The sequence below is a fragment of the Triticum aestivum genome, chromosome 3B (genome assembly GCF_018294505.1).
Source record: "Triticum aestivum cultivar Chinese Spring chromosome 3B, IWGSC CS RefSeq v2.1, whole genome shotgun sequence".
Lineage (NCBI taxonomy): Eukaryota > Viridiplantae > Streptophyta > Magnoliopsida > Poales > Poaceae > Triticum > Triticum aestivum.
Window position 1 is genome coordinate 712,367,794 of NC_057801.1, and position 14,473 is coordinate 712,382,266.

The window sequence follows — 14,473 nt, forward strand, 5'->3', positions numbered from 1 at the left end:
CAGACGTGTGTTGTTTTTGCCTGTCACGGGTTGAAAAACCTGGAAGTTTGTACTGGAGGAGTAGGCACGCTTTGGTGTCTCCTGCGATGGTAGTAGTACCTTGACAGAGTAATTATCTTCTTTTTTACAAACCTAACCATGGAAAGTGTTGCAGTTGAAATGGCCAAATATATCGGAACAAACCAAGGCAATAGAACAAACAAAGATAACCACAAACATTTATCTGTCAACTTTTACAAAAAGATGTGGCTAGGTCTCAGTAGACTGGGGCACCAAGCGTCAACTGGTGGCTTTCAGTTCGCATCGGTGATCCTAAGTTTTTTCCCCAAAACCCCTCTGGCGGCGCTGGTGGCGACTAGGGTTTTGACGTGGAACTTGTCTTCGCCCGGAGATCAGTCAACGGGGGTGAGATTAGGACCGCTGCAAGATGGCTGCCCAGGGCGCTGCTGCGAGCGAGGGGGCGGAGGGCGCGCCCGACGCGGAGCGCGCTGCAAGGAAGAAACTGGAGGAAGCCCTAGGTAAACTCGACATATCAGAAGAAGAGGCTACTCCTTTGATCCTCGACGATCGTGTCGAGCGAGCACCGGCGAGGTGGTTGGCGGCTGGTAAAGTCCTCCATCGCAACTTGTTCCATATTTAGACCATCACCAACGCCTTGCGCCCGGCATGGGGTAACCCAAGGGGATTGAAGTTCAGATCTGTGGGTGTTAATATGTTTGTGGCAGAGTTTGATACCCAGCATTATCGGGACCGCGAGTGGGGTGGATCGCCATGGCATATCAATAAGCATGCCGTGGTTTTGGCTGAGTTTGAGGACTGCATGAGACCGGACGAAATAAAGTTCGACAGGCTTCAAATCTAGGCTAGGGTTGTGAATTTACCATATAATCCGAGGGATGAGTCTTGGTGGGTACCAATTGCTAAGCAGATGGACAAACATGCCCAATCCATTAGTTTTGATCACACTGGTGGCTTCCTGCGAGCCAGGATCACCATTGAAGTTGAGAAACCTTTGAGGAGGTGGATTGCTACCTCTTGAGCATTGCGTTGGTTTTCCCCGAAGAGGAGAGGATGATGCAGTAAAGTAGCGTATTTCCCTCAGTTTTTGAGAACCAAGGATCAATCCAGTAGGAGACCACGCACAAGTCCCTGGTACCTACACAAAATGATAGCTACTCGCAACCAACGCGATTAGGGATTGTCAATCCCTTCACGGTCACTTACGAGGGTGAGATCTAATAGAGATGATAAATAATATTTTTGTTATTTTTGATATAAAGATGCAAAGTGAAAAGTAAAAGGCAAAGTAAAAACAAAGCAAATAATAAAGTGATAGAGATTGATATGATGAGAATAGACCCGGGGGCCATAGGTTTCACTAGTGGCTTCTCTCAAGAGCATAAGTATTCTACGGTGGGTGAACAAATTACTGTTGAGCAATTGACAGAATTGAGCATAATTATGAGTATATCTAGGTATGATCATGTATATAGGCATCACGTCCGAGACAAGTAGATCGAAACGATTCTGCATCTACTACTATTACTCCACTCATCGACCGCTATCCAGCATGCATCTAGAGTATTAAGTTAAAAACAGAGTAACGCCTTAAGCAAGATGACATGATGTAGAGGGATAAATTCATGCAATATGATAAAAACCCCATCTTGTTATCCTCGATGGCAACAATACAATACGTGCCTTGCTGCCCCTGCTGTCACTGGGAAAGGACACCGCAAGATTGAACCCAAAGCTAAACACTTCTCCCATTGCAAGAACTACCAATCTAGTTGGCCAAACCAAACAGATAATTCAAAGAGACTTGCAAAGATAACTCAATCATACATAAAAAAAATCAGAGAAGATTCAAATATTATTCATAGATAATCTGGATCATAAACCCACAATTCATCGGTCTCAACAAACACACCGCAAAAAGAAGATTACATCGAATAGATCTCCATAAGAGAGGGGGAGAACATTGTATTGAGATCCAAAAAGAGAGAAGAAGCCATCTAGCTACTAGCTATGGACCCGAAGGTCTGAAGTAAACTACTCGCACTTCATCGGAGAGGCTATGGTGTTGATGTAGAAGCCCTCCATGGTAGATGCCCTCTCCGGCGGAGCTCCGGAACAGGCCCCAAGATGGGATCTCGTGGATACAGAAAGTTACGGCGGTGGAATTAGGTTTTTGGCTCCGTATTTGATTTGTCGGGGGTACGTAGGTATATATAGGAGGAAGGAGTACGTCGGTGGAGCAACAGGGGGCCCACGAGGTAGGGGGCGCGCCCTAGGGGGGGCACGCCCCCACCCTCGTGACCTCCTCGGTTACTTCTTGGAGTAGGGTCCAAGTCTCATGGATCACGTTCGGTGAGAAAATCACGTTCCCGAAGGTTTCATTCCGTTTGGACTCCGTTTGATATTCCGTTTCTTCGAAACACTAAAATAGGCAAAAAACAGCAATTCTGAGTTGGGCCTCCGGTTAATAGGTTAGTCCCAAAAATAATATAAAAGTGGAAAATAAAACCCAATATAGTCCAAAACAGTAGATAAAGTAGCATGGAGCAATCAAAAATTATAGATACGTTGGAGACGTATCATGGATCCTCATCGTTTCTGCAAGGAGGAAGAAAGTGGATATGTATGACATACAATATGAACAAGTTTCATACTTCTACTTTTCTTGCGGTAGGTTGGGACACTCGGATCCGTATTGCCCCACACCGGGATCGCGAGATGAGAAGGGGGAACTCCCTTTTGGATCAAAGCTGCGGGCACCGGAGGAATACAGAAAGCTTGCCTCGTTAGAGAACTCCTTCAGAGATCATTCGGGTGCCAACAACAAGCAGACGACAAGAAACTCTAGCAACAAGAGAGACACGGGTGAGGAGGTGAATTCCCAAGTCAAGAATAGACACCATCAGAAATGCAAAGATGCGCCTTCCCAAGTTTACAAGCATGTGGTTAAGACCACATTGCTGTTGACTAATGGTGGAACTGAAACGGGTGTTGATGGCAACATCCTAGCCAAAACTGATATAGCATCAACAAGCCATGAAGAGGGAGAGGATTTTGTCAGGGAAGCAAAGAAGAAGAATCCTACACCTGAGAATTCGGCAAAGACCGCTGTGCGGTCGTGCCAGTCCCAATGAGTTGTATTAGTTGGAACTGCTGGGGGCTTGGGAACCCCGAGACAGTTCGAGAACTTTGCAGTATTGTGATGTTGGAAGGCCCCGCTTTGCTCTTTGTAATGGAAACAAAAATTTGAGCTAAAAGAGTAGAGGATTTGCGAAATAGTTTGGGTTTTGCTGGTAGCTTTGCTGTAGACAGTGCAGGCCTCAGTGGCGGCATTGGTCTGTTTTGGTCACATGATGTGTCAGTTGAACTTTAAAACTATAGTCGACATCATATCGATGTTTTGGTTACTAGCAAGCTGCTGAACTCTCCATCTTGGAGATTCATGGGTTTCTATGGAGCACCGTGTGTTGAGGAGAGGCATCATAGCTGGCGGTTTTTGTGATCGCTCCACTCTATACCCCATGATGCATGGTTGTGCATGGGGGATTTTAATGAGACCTTATACTCGACTGAACATTTTAGCCGGGCTGCTCGCCCGGAGTGACAAATGCGAGCCTTTAGAGAAGTCATTGATGATATTTCCTTCCAGGATCTGGGATGGTCAGGTACTGCATACACATGGGATAACCGCCAGTATGGAGAGGACAACGTAAAAGCAAGGATGGACCGAGCCTTTGCTAATGAAAATTTCTGTCAATAGTTCAATTATATTAGGGTACGATATTTGTCTTCGGTGGAATCCGATCACTGTTTTGTGGTTGCGGAAATCAAATAATCTTTCGAGACACGATCTAGGGCGAAGAAGCAGTTCAGGTATGAAAATGTCTGGCAAACTCACTCAGACTACGATCGGCTTGTCTCTGAAACTTGGCGACGAACCCAGCGAGGCTCTGGGATGCAAGGCATTGCCTCAGCGTTGGGAGAATTACAAGCAACTCTGGAACCATGGGGTGCCAAGTAGTTTGGGTGTTTGACGAGGCGGGTCAGACAACTCCAAAAGAAACTAGACCGGTTGCGTTCTCTGTCTATTGGCCGTGGTCCATCGGAAGAGGAACAAAGCATGGTGAGAAAGCTAAAGCAGGCATTGCACCAGGAGGAGGTGTGGTGTCGACAGAGATCATGTGTACCGTGGCTCCGTGAAGGGGACCGTAACACGAAGTATTTTCAGGTGCAAGCTAGACAGTGGAAGAGATTGAACAAAATCCAAGGGCTTAGACGTGCTGATGGATCCGTCTGTGCGGATGAGAGCAAGGACAAGGAGGAAGTTCAGAACTTGTATCAAAATATGTATCAGTTTGAAGGCTTTCATGATGCGAGTGACCTATTAGCTGATGTTCCTGCTAAGGTATCTGAAGCTATGAACCAGGAGCTCACTAAACCCTATACGCGGAGGAGATCAAAGTCGCGCTCTTCCAAATGGCTCCATCCAAAGCTCCTGGCGTGGATGGGTTTAATGCGGGGTTTTATCAATAGCATTGGGATCTTATTGGTGGTGATGTAACCAATGCTATCTTGGAGTTCTTAAATGGGGGGGGGGGTACTGCCTTCTGGTCTGAATGACACTTCCATTACCATAATCCCAAAGGTAAACCCCCAGTCCATTTCTCAGTACCATCCTATTGCTTTATGTTCGGTTTTGTATAAGATTGCGAGCAAAGCAATCACCAACCGGCTACGTTGTATCATGGACGAAATTATCAGTGAGGAGCAGAGTGCCTTTGTTCCAGGGTGCCTGATTACTGATAATGTACTTGTGGCATATGAGAGTGCGCATACAATGAAGAGGAGGAAAAAGGGGAAGAACTATTCTTGCGCGGTCAAGCTCGATATGATGAAAGCTTATGACCGTGTCGAGTGGCATTACCTTGAAGCATTTCTATCCAAGTTGGGTTTCATCATTGCCTTTGTCAGGTTGATCATGAAGTGTGTATCTTCAGTTCGCTTTTCGATGCAAGTTAATGGTGAGCTTCTGCCATTTTTCACTCCTTCCAGGGGTCTCCGTCAAGGCGATCCGGCCTCATCATACTTGTTTTTAATTTGTGCAGAAGGATTTTCCTCTTTGCTGAAATTTTATAATGGAGGTATTATTGATAGAGGGTTGAGAGTAAGCTACAGATCACCCTGGATCTGTCATCTGGTTTTTGTAGATGATAGTCTGATTTTCATTGATTCAAAAGATCATAGTGCTCTCAGACTTAATGAGATTTTGAGGATCTACGGAGATGCTTCCGGTCAGCGAGTAAATCAGGACAAGAGCTCTATCTTCTTCAGCACAAATACTCCTGATCCGGTGAAACAAGTTATGAAAGCAGCGTTGAACATCCAAGTGGAAGCATTCCGTGAGAAATATTTAGGGTTGCCAACTGCTGTGGGGTGTATCACGAGTGGCACTTTCGATCATATCAGTGAAAGAACTCATGGATATATGCAAGGGTGGTCGAAAAAACTCCTAGCTTGGGCGGGTCGTGAGACTCTTATTAAGTCAGCGGCTCAGGCTATCCCTACTTACCCAATGAGCACCTTTCTGTTTACAGAAAAGGTGTGCAAGAGTCTGATCTCTCCTATGGCGAAGTTCTTTTGGAGTAGTTCTCTTGATAAAAAAGCTATGCATTGGTTATCATGGAAAGAGATGACCAAACCAAAGTGCAAGGGCGGAATGGGTTTTCGAGACCTACATTTGTTTAATCTTGCAATGCTGGGCAAACATGGATGGCGTTTTACGACTAATCCTAATTCCTTGTGTGCAAGGGTTTTGAAAGGCCGATACTTCCCGGATGCAGATTTTATGCAAGCTTCGGTTCCCAAGTCTGCCTCGGCTACTTGGAAGGCAATCATCATGGGAAGAGAGGCTTTGAGAGTGGGATTGATCGCACGGGTGGGAGATGGTACTACCATATCAGTGTGGCACCAAAAGTGGATACCAGGTACTATCTCCATGATTCTGATTGCGAGACCTCAACATTCAACTATCGAGAGAGTTTCTAAACTCATCGATTCAGAAAATTGGTCCTGGAGACAAGATGTTGTTAGGGAGACTTTTATCGCCCCTGATGCTGATGCCATCCTCAATATCCCTATTCGGCAAGGAGGCGGGGAGGATTCCTTTGCTTGGGCTTTTGAAAAATCTAGCAACTACACTGTGAAGACGGTGTACCGCGCTCTTATGACTCAAAACGAGTGTTTTGCTCTAGAGGAAGGGATGGCTATCGGGACCTCAGGGAATGATCAACAGTTGTGGAAGGCCTTATAGAAGCTCAATGTTATCCCCAAAGTGCGAGTGTTTTGGTGGAGAGTTCTTCGCGGTATTCTCCCAGATGAAAGCACTCTCAAATATCGAGATATTGCAGTCATAGATCGCTGCAAAGTGTGCATGGCTATGGGTGAGGATCTCAAGCATGCACTGATCCACAGCGTGCATGCTCGCCGATTTTGGGATGAGGCGTACGCGTGGTTCGGTCTCAGGATCCCTCGACTCCACCCAGACTCATGTGCGAGAGATATCATATGTGATCCAAGGTTTTCTGATGATAATCGGGCTAAGATCACAACAATCATGTGGTCTATCTGGCACTCCCGAAACCGCATCAAGCATGGGGAAGAAGGGCGTGATCCTACAACCACTATTCGTGCTACCAAGGAGGCCATTGCTCTCCTGGATCTTCCGCGCAAGGCAGCTGCGATTCTGCCAGGCTTCGGTTGGCGACCCCCTGAGGAAGGGGTGGTTAAAATCACCACAGATGGTGCACTCAATTTTGAAGATGGTCGAGGCGGGGCAGGTGGTGTTGCCCGATCGGCTATCGCTCTACTAGGCTCGTGGTGCAAGCCGTATACGGGGATCTCGGATCCTCTCATCATTGAAGCTTTTTCTCTGCGAGATGGTGTTCACTTCGCTACAATAAGAGGACTTTCGCATGTGATCATGGAAGTGGATTGCCTGGAGCTAGTGAAGCTCTGGAAAACTCGCCACTACTCCCGCTCAGTTGTGGCCCCTATCTTGTTAGAAATAGGAGAGCTTAGTGTTAACTTTGTTTTACTCGATATTCAGCATGTAAACCGGTCAGCAAATTTACCGGCGCATCTTTGTGCAAAACATGCATGCACCTTGAATGTGACAGACTACTGGCTGGAAAATGCTCCTAGCTTCCTTGTGACCAGCCTATTGGCTGATTGTCTGGAGAATGCTTTTGTTTGAATAAAGCTCTCTAATTTGCCCGCAAAAAAGGGTCTGAGTAGACTGAGATTTAACCAAGTCCCAGTCAAGCGACATATTAACATGCAAGAAAGAACAAAAAACTGAAGAAAAAAATACATGGATCTCAATGTAAGATCTCACGGATATAACATCGACTGAGACTTCTCAGTCGACTGGGACTTAGAAAGACTATTTACAAAAAAAACTATGGTTAAAAAAAGCTAGCATTTACTTTGTCCTCCGGAAAGTGTTGCAATTGCAATCTGAAAGTTTGTACTCAAAGATAATGGAACAAACCAGCAAACAAAGATAAAGGGAGATGTTATCTAGCGAACATTCACCCGGGGCGAATGCCTTCCCGGCCATCACATGGATCTTGGCACAAGGCTGTTACCACATAGATCCCCTCCAATCGTTCTCACTAAGCTGATGCCTGGCGAACACGCGGGTTTTTGTTTTGTACAAAAATTGCACAACAAAGGTGGGAAGGTGGGGAATCAATCCCGTAACCTACTGTGCGTGAGCAAGTGCCCATCACCACTAGGCTAAGAGGGCCTTTGTGAATTATTTGTGTTTAAAATGGCACACATATTTTCTTAGTTCATCCGAAAATCCTGATTTTTTTTATTTCCTCACATGGAAGTTCTATTTTATTATAGCATGTCATTTTTTAAGAGGATATGATTTTTTATTCAGAGGGTGGTCTTGAGTGATGATATTTTATTTTTAATGGCATGACATTTTTATTACTAAACGCATGTCATTTTTTTATTAATAATAGGATGTCACTTTTACCAATAATAGGATGTCATTTTTTATTATTGAGAGTATGGAATTTTTATTTTTATTGGCATGGCAGTTTTATTAACAATAGGATGGCATTTTTTTATTATAAAGAGCTATCATTTTTTAATGTTTCCGGGGATGGCATTTTTTATTTTTAATGGCATGACAGTTTTATTTGGGTCTTATCCAGATAAAACTTTTTATCTAGAGAATGACAGTTTTATAAAGCAGCACCGTAATTTTTCCAAGGTATGGTATTTTCTCAATTTATAAATTTGTATGTACTTTGTGTCCATGGCATATTTTCCAGGGGATGTCAGTTTTAAAGTTCAGCATGTCATTTTTTATTTTGTAGTTCATACAAACTTTTTTTGAATCATACTCATTGTATATTTATAAAATTAGAGAGATTGCAGCTTTTATAAAGGTAGCATGGCATTGTTCCATAAATTATATCATGGCAATTAGGGCCTTTTTTGTGTATGACATTTAAAAAAAGTTAAATGAGCCTCTAGGCCAAACGGGGGTCGCGCTAGAGGGAACAAAGAGTGAACCATCTGAACCATTCGCTCAAGGGTGCGTTCATTCTTTGGAGGGAAGCCCCCAGCTAACATGCCCGGGATATTAGGGTCCAAGATAAAACCACGTACATATATGTCCCATACTGAAAAAACTAGGGTTTACTTTGTCCTCCGGCGGCGAGAGTTTCTACGTCTCGATCTTATCCCCGGTTCCTTCCCTTCACGGTGATCATCTGCCTCAATGGTAGGGACGAGCTAGGGTTTGTTACACCCCCCAGGGATCGGGACGGAACCCGACAAAGGGCGTGATCTGGGGGAAGAATAGACGATTTTTTTTACAATGTTGTTTAAATGTCTTGGCGATTGGCACAAAGCGATGAAATTGAGCACTTGGTTGTTCAGGAAGCAAGCAATTCTTATGTAAGAATATGATGGGTATGCTAACCATAGATTAATTGTGTTGGACAACCTGGATGTGTGGGCTCAGTGTTAAAACTGCCAGATAATTTCTTGAAGGAGACGATCATCAAGGGTATGTGGAAGCCTATCGGGAAGGTTATGGAGGTTCAGATCAAATTACCAGCTGGTTTTGTGGTTGAGTTTGTGCAGGATCCGGGTGAAGCTTGATGTGAACAAGATGCTGACCAATTTTTTTATCGTGAAGGATGGAAAGAAAGAATTGTACCAAGTAAAGTATGAAAAACTACCGAATTTCTGGTACTTGTTGGGTGATTGGTCACTGGCATGAGGAATGTGGCAACGACATGCATGACGAGGCTTCCCTTTGTTGGGAAACGTTGCATGGAAAACAAAAAAATTGCTAAGCACACGCAAGATCTATCAAGGAGATGCATAGCAACGAGAGGGGAGAGTGTGTCTACGTACCCTCATAGACCGTAAGAGGAAGTGTTTAGTAACGCGGTTGATGTTGTCGAACTTCTTCACGATCGAACCAATCGAGTACCGAATGTACGACACCTCCCCATTCAACACACGTTCAGCTCGGTGATGTCCACACCTTCTTGATCCAGCAAGACGACGAGGTAGTGGATGAGTTCCGACAGCATGATGGCGTGGTGACGGTGATGGTGATGCTATCTCCGCAGGGCTTCGCCTAAGCACTAGGAAAATATGATCGAGGGTGTAAACGGTGGAAGGGGCGCAACACACGACTAAGGAATTGTCGTGGTTTTGTGTGGCGCCCCCCTCTCACATATATTTAGGTGGGGGGAGTGGGGAGAGGCCAAGGGGCGCCCCAAGTAGGGCTGAATCCTACTTGGAGTCTTCCCCAAGCCGCGCCCCCTTCCTTATTTGAGTGCGGGAGGAAGGCAGGAGGAGGAGGCGCCCCCTTTCCTTTCTCTCACGAGGAGGGAAAGGAAGGATGGGCCACCCCTCCCCTTTCCTTCCCTAGGGCCAGCCCCCTAGTGGGCTGGTCTGTCCCCCCTTTGGCCCATTAGGCCCATACACCTACCGGGGGTGTCCGGAACCCCTTCTGGCGACCCGATGACTACCCGGTTCACTCCAAAACTATTCCGGTGTCCGAATACCATCATCCTATATATCAATATTTACCCCCGGACCACTCCTAAGCTCCTCTTCATGTCCGTGATCTCATTCGGGACTCCGAACAACATTCGGTCACCAAATCAAATAACTCATATATATATATATATATATATATATATATATATATATATATATAAAACACTATATCGTCAATGAATGTTAAGCGTGCGGACCCTACGGGTTCGAGAACTATGTAGACATGAGCGAGACACATCTCTGGTCAATAACCAATAGTGGAACCTGGATGCCCATTTCGACACTTACATATTCTACGAAGATCTTTATCGGTCGAACCTTATGACAGCATACATAATTCCCTTTGTCCATCGATATGTTACTTGCCCGAGATTCGACCGTTGGTATCTTCATACTGAAGGAAATATGCCCTAGAGGCAATAATAAAGTTATTATTTATTTCCTTATTTCATGACAAATGTTTATTATTCATGCTAGAATTGTATGAACCGTAAACTTAGTACATGTGTGAATACATAGACAAAACATAGTGTCCCTAGTATGCCTCTACTTGACTAGCTCGTTAATCAAAGATGGTTATGTTTCCTAACCATAGACATGTGTTGTCATTTGATGAACGGGATCACATCATTAGGAGAATGATGTGATGGACATGACCCATCCGTTAGCTTAGCATTATGATCGTGTTAGTCTCATTGATACTGCTTTCTTCATGACTTATACAAGTTCCCTAGACTATGAGATTATGCAACTCCCGAATACCAGAGGAACACTTTGTGTGCTACCAAACATCACAATGTAAATGGGTGATTATAAAGGTGCTCTACAGGTGTCTCAGAAGGTGTTTGTTGGGTTGGCATAGATCGAGATTAGGATTTGTCACTCCGTGTTTCGGAGAGGTATCTCTGGCCCCTCTCGCTAATACTCATCACTATAAGCCTTGCAAGCATTGTGACTAATGAGTTAGTTGCGGGATGAAGTATTACAGAACGGGTAAAGATACTTGTCGGTAACGAGATTGAACTAGGTATTGAGATACCAACGATCGAATTTCGGGCAAGTAACATACCGATGACAAAGGGAACAACGTATGTTGTTATACGGTTAGACCGATAAAGATCTTCATAGAATATGTAGGAACCAATATGAGCATCCAGGTTCTGCTATTGGTTATTGACCGCAGATGAGTCTCGGTCATGTCTACATAGTTCTCGAACCCGTAGGGTCCGCACGCTTAACGTTCGATGACGATTGGTATTATGAGTTTATGTGATATGATGTACCAAAGATTGTTCGAAGTCCCGGATGTGATCACGGACATGACAAGGAGTCTCAAAATGGCAGAGACATAAAGATTGATATATTGGATGACTATATTCGGACACTAGAAGTGTTCCGGAGAAGTTTCTGATAAAACCCGAGTGCCGGAGGGTTACCAGAACCCCCCGGGGAACTAATGGGCCTCGATGGGCCCTAATGGATAGAGAGAGGTGCCGGCCAGGGCAGGCCACATGCCCCCTCCCCTTGAGTCCAAATATGACAAGGAAGGGGGGGGGGCGCCCCCCTTGCCTTCCCCCTCTTCCTATCCTTCCTTTCCCCTCTCTCCCTTTAGGTGGAAACCTACTAGGACTTGGAGTCCTAGTAGGATTCCCCTATTGGAGGCGCGCCCTTGAGGGCCGGCCGGCCTCCCCCTTTCTCCTTTATATATGGGGGCAGGGGGGCACCCTATAACACACAAGTTGATCTTTAGCCGTGTGTGGTGCCCCCCTCCACAGTTTTCCACCTCGGTTATATCATCGTAGTGCTTAGGTGAAGCCCTGCGCCGGTAACTTCATCATCACCATGACCACGCCGTCGTGCTGACGGAACTCTCCCTCAGTCTCAGCTGGATCTAGAGTTCGAGGGACGTCACCGAGCTGAACGTGTGCAGATCATGGAGGTGCCGTGCGTTTAGTACTTGATCGGTTGGATCGTGAAGACGTTCGACTACATCAACCGCGTTACTTAACGCTTCCGCTTTCGGTCTACAAGGGTAGGTGGACAAACTCCCCCCTCTCGTTGGTATGCATCACCTAGCTAGATAGATCTTGCGTGATCGTAGGAAATTTTGAAAGTACCACGTACCCCAACACATACCTAGTTCAATCTTGTTACCAGCAAGTCTCTTTCAACACTACAAAAAAATACACTTCCGTGATGAAACGTGTTTGTCACAGTAGGTCACGTTTTCTATCATGCATGTACATCCATGACAAATTTATGATAGAATCAAGATAGTCATACCTGTGCTGTCGTAGAAGTGTTCCATGACATTACCAAAATTATCATCATGGAAGTGTCCACTTCCATGACGATAAATCGCGCGTCACAGAAGTGCTTTCGTCAAGGGTGACCGACACGTGGCATCCACCGTAACGGAATGCCGTTAAGCTATCGGGTCGGGTTTTGAATCCGATAACCCGTTAACAGCCCCGACCAATGGGGATTTTCCACGTGTAAAATCATCATTGGCTGGAGGAAACACGTGTTGGCTCATCGTTGGGACAGATGTCATCCACTCATTGGACGGAAGGCGCCTATGATACATCGACACGTGGCACGGCCCAACAGAGGCCCATTCCTGTGAAAAGGCCGGCCCAGTAAAAATTAGCAGGCCAATCCATATAAGGCCTACTTGTGTCAGGTCCATTTAAGCCCACGGCCCATACAAGATGTGCCAATTCGGCCCGTCAACGACCCATTAAAGATTTGACACCATTGTAGCCCATCGTCAGTTCAAGCCCGTTAACAGCCCGCTATATATTTGGGCTCAATATCGGCCCGATGAGATTTCGGCCTGTTAACGACCCATTTAATGGATGGGCCAATTTTCAGGATGTACATCTTTTGGCCTTTTAGCGACCCATTTAAATGTTGGGCTAATTTCCGGCCCGGTGTGTCGTTCAGCCTGTTGACGGCCCATAAATCCGATGGGCCATTTGTTGTCGGACCTGAGTTTCGGCCTTTTAGCGGCCCATTTAAGTGTTGGGCCAATTTCTGGCCCGGTGTCACTTTCAGCCTGTTGACGGCCCATAAATCAGTTGGACCATTTGTAGTCGGACCTGAGTTTTGGCCTTTTAGCGACCCATTTAAGTGTTGGACCAATTCCCGGCCCTGTGTGCCTTTCGGCTTGTTAACAGACCATAAATGAGTTGGGCCATTTGTAGTCAGACCTTAGTTTTGGCCTTTTAACGGCCCATGCCCTTCATGGTCCAATACCAGCCCGGTTTCTCTTTCGGCCTGCTAAAGGCCCACAACATAGTTGGGCCATTTACAATACGACATGACTTTCAGCCTCTTAGCGGCCCATGGTCTTCATGGTCCAGTACAAGCCCGCAGTCTCTTTCGGCCTGCTAAAGGCCTACAGTATAGTTGGGCCATATGTAGCCCAAACTTAGTAATGGCCTGTTAACGGCCTGTGAAATAAATTGGGGCCATCTGTTGCCCGCTTTGATGTCGACCTGTTAACAACCCGGGAGGTAAGAGGGCCGACCATTAACTTTTGGCCTAGTAACGACCCATTAACTTAATGGGCCCACTAAAGTTCATACATGTCTTTAGGCCAAATTAGATAATTTGAGCCCATTACGACGAGCAATTATGCACAGGACCAAAACCGATCAAGCAAAGGTACGGTATACAGGGAATAACATTGCACATCCAGCATATATTACAGGAAATTACATCCACTGGGCAATCAAAGATTGATGCCAGTGCAAATAAATAAGCAGAACCTAACCATCTACAACGTCACAATCTGCAACCTCAACACAGATGACGCCCATAAGCATGTGGGCAAGTTCTTTCTGCTTTGCTACACTATCTCTGAAAACATTGACCAGTTGTTGTGTCGCATGACTCTGCACCTCTGATTCATCCACCATTTCCATCATTGCTTCAGCAATTAATTGGTTCACAAACATACATTTATTCCGTTGCATTCGAGACAGAGGATACTAAACAGATTCAGATGCTGATTTTGGCAGGCTTGTATTATTGATAGTGGAGAGTTATTTCCATATTACCTGGCCTAGATTTACTGGAAAGAAACAATGGGGTTGCCTTGCTGTTTTCAGAGTTTGTCTTCTTATATTCAGCAGCCTGCACAAAATTAACACACTAGCATTGCTATCATTGGCCAAGTCAGATAATAGGAAAGCAACATTGACACAACGAACATTTGGGCAACTAGCCTACACCAAATTAACACAATATGGCACAACTATCATCAGCCAGGTAAGGTAGCACGAAAGCAATATTGACACAATGAATGAATGGGCAACCAGAGAAGCACTACAATTCAGTAATGTGCGTG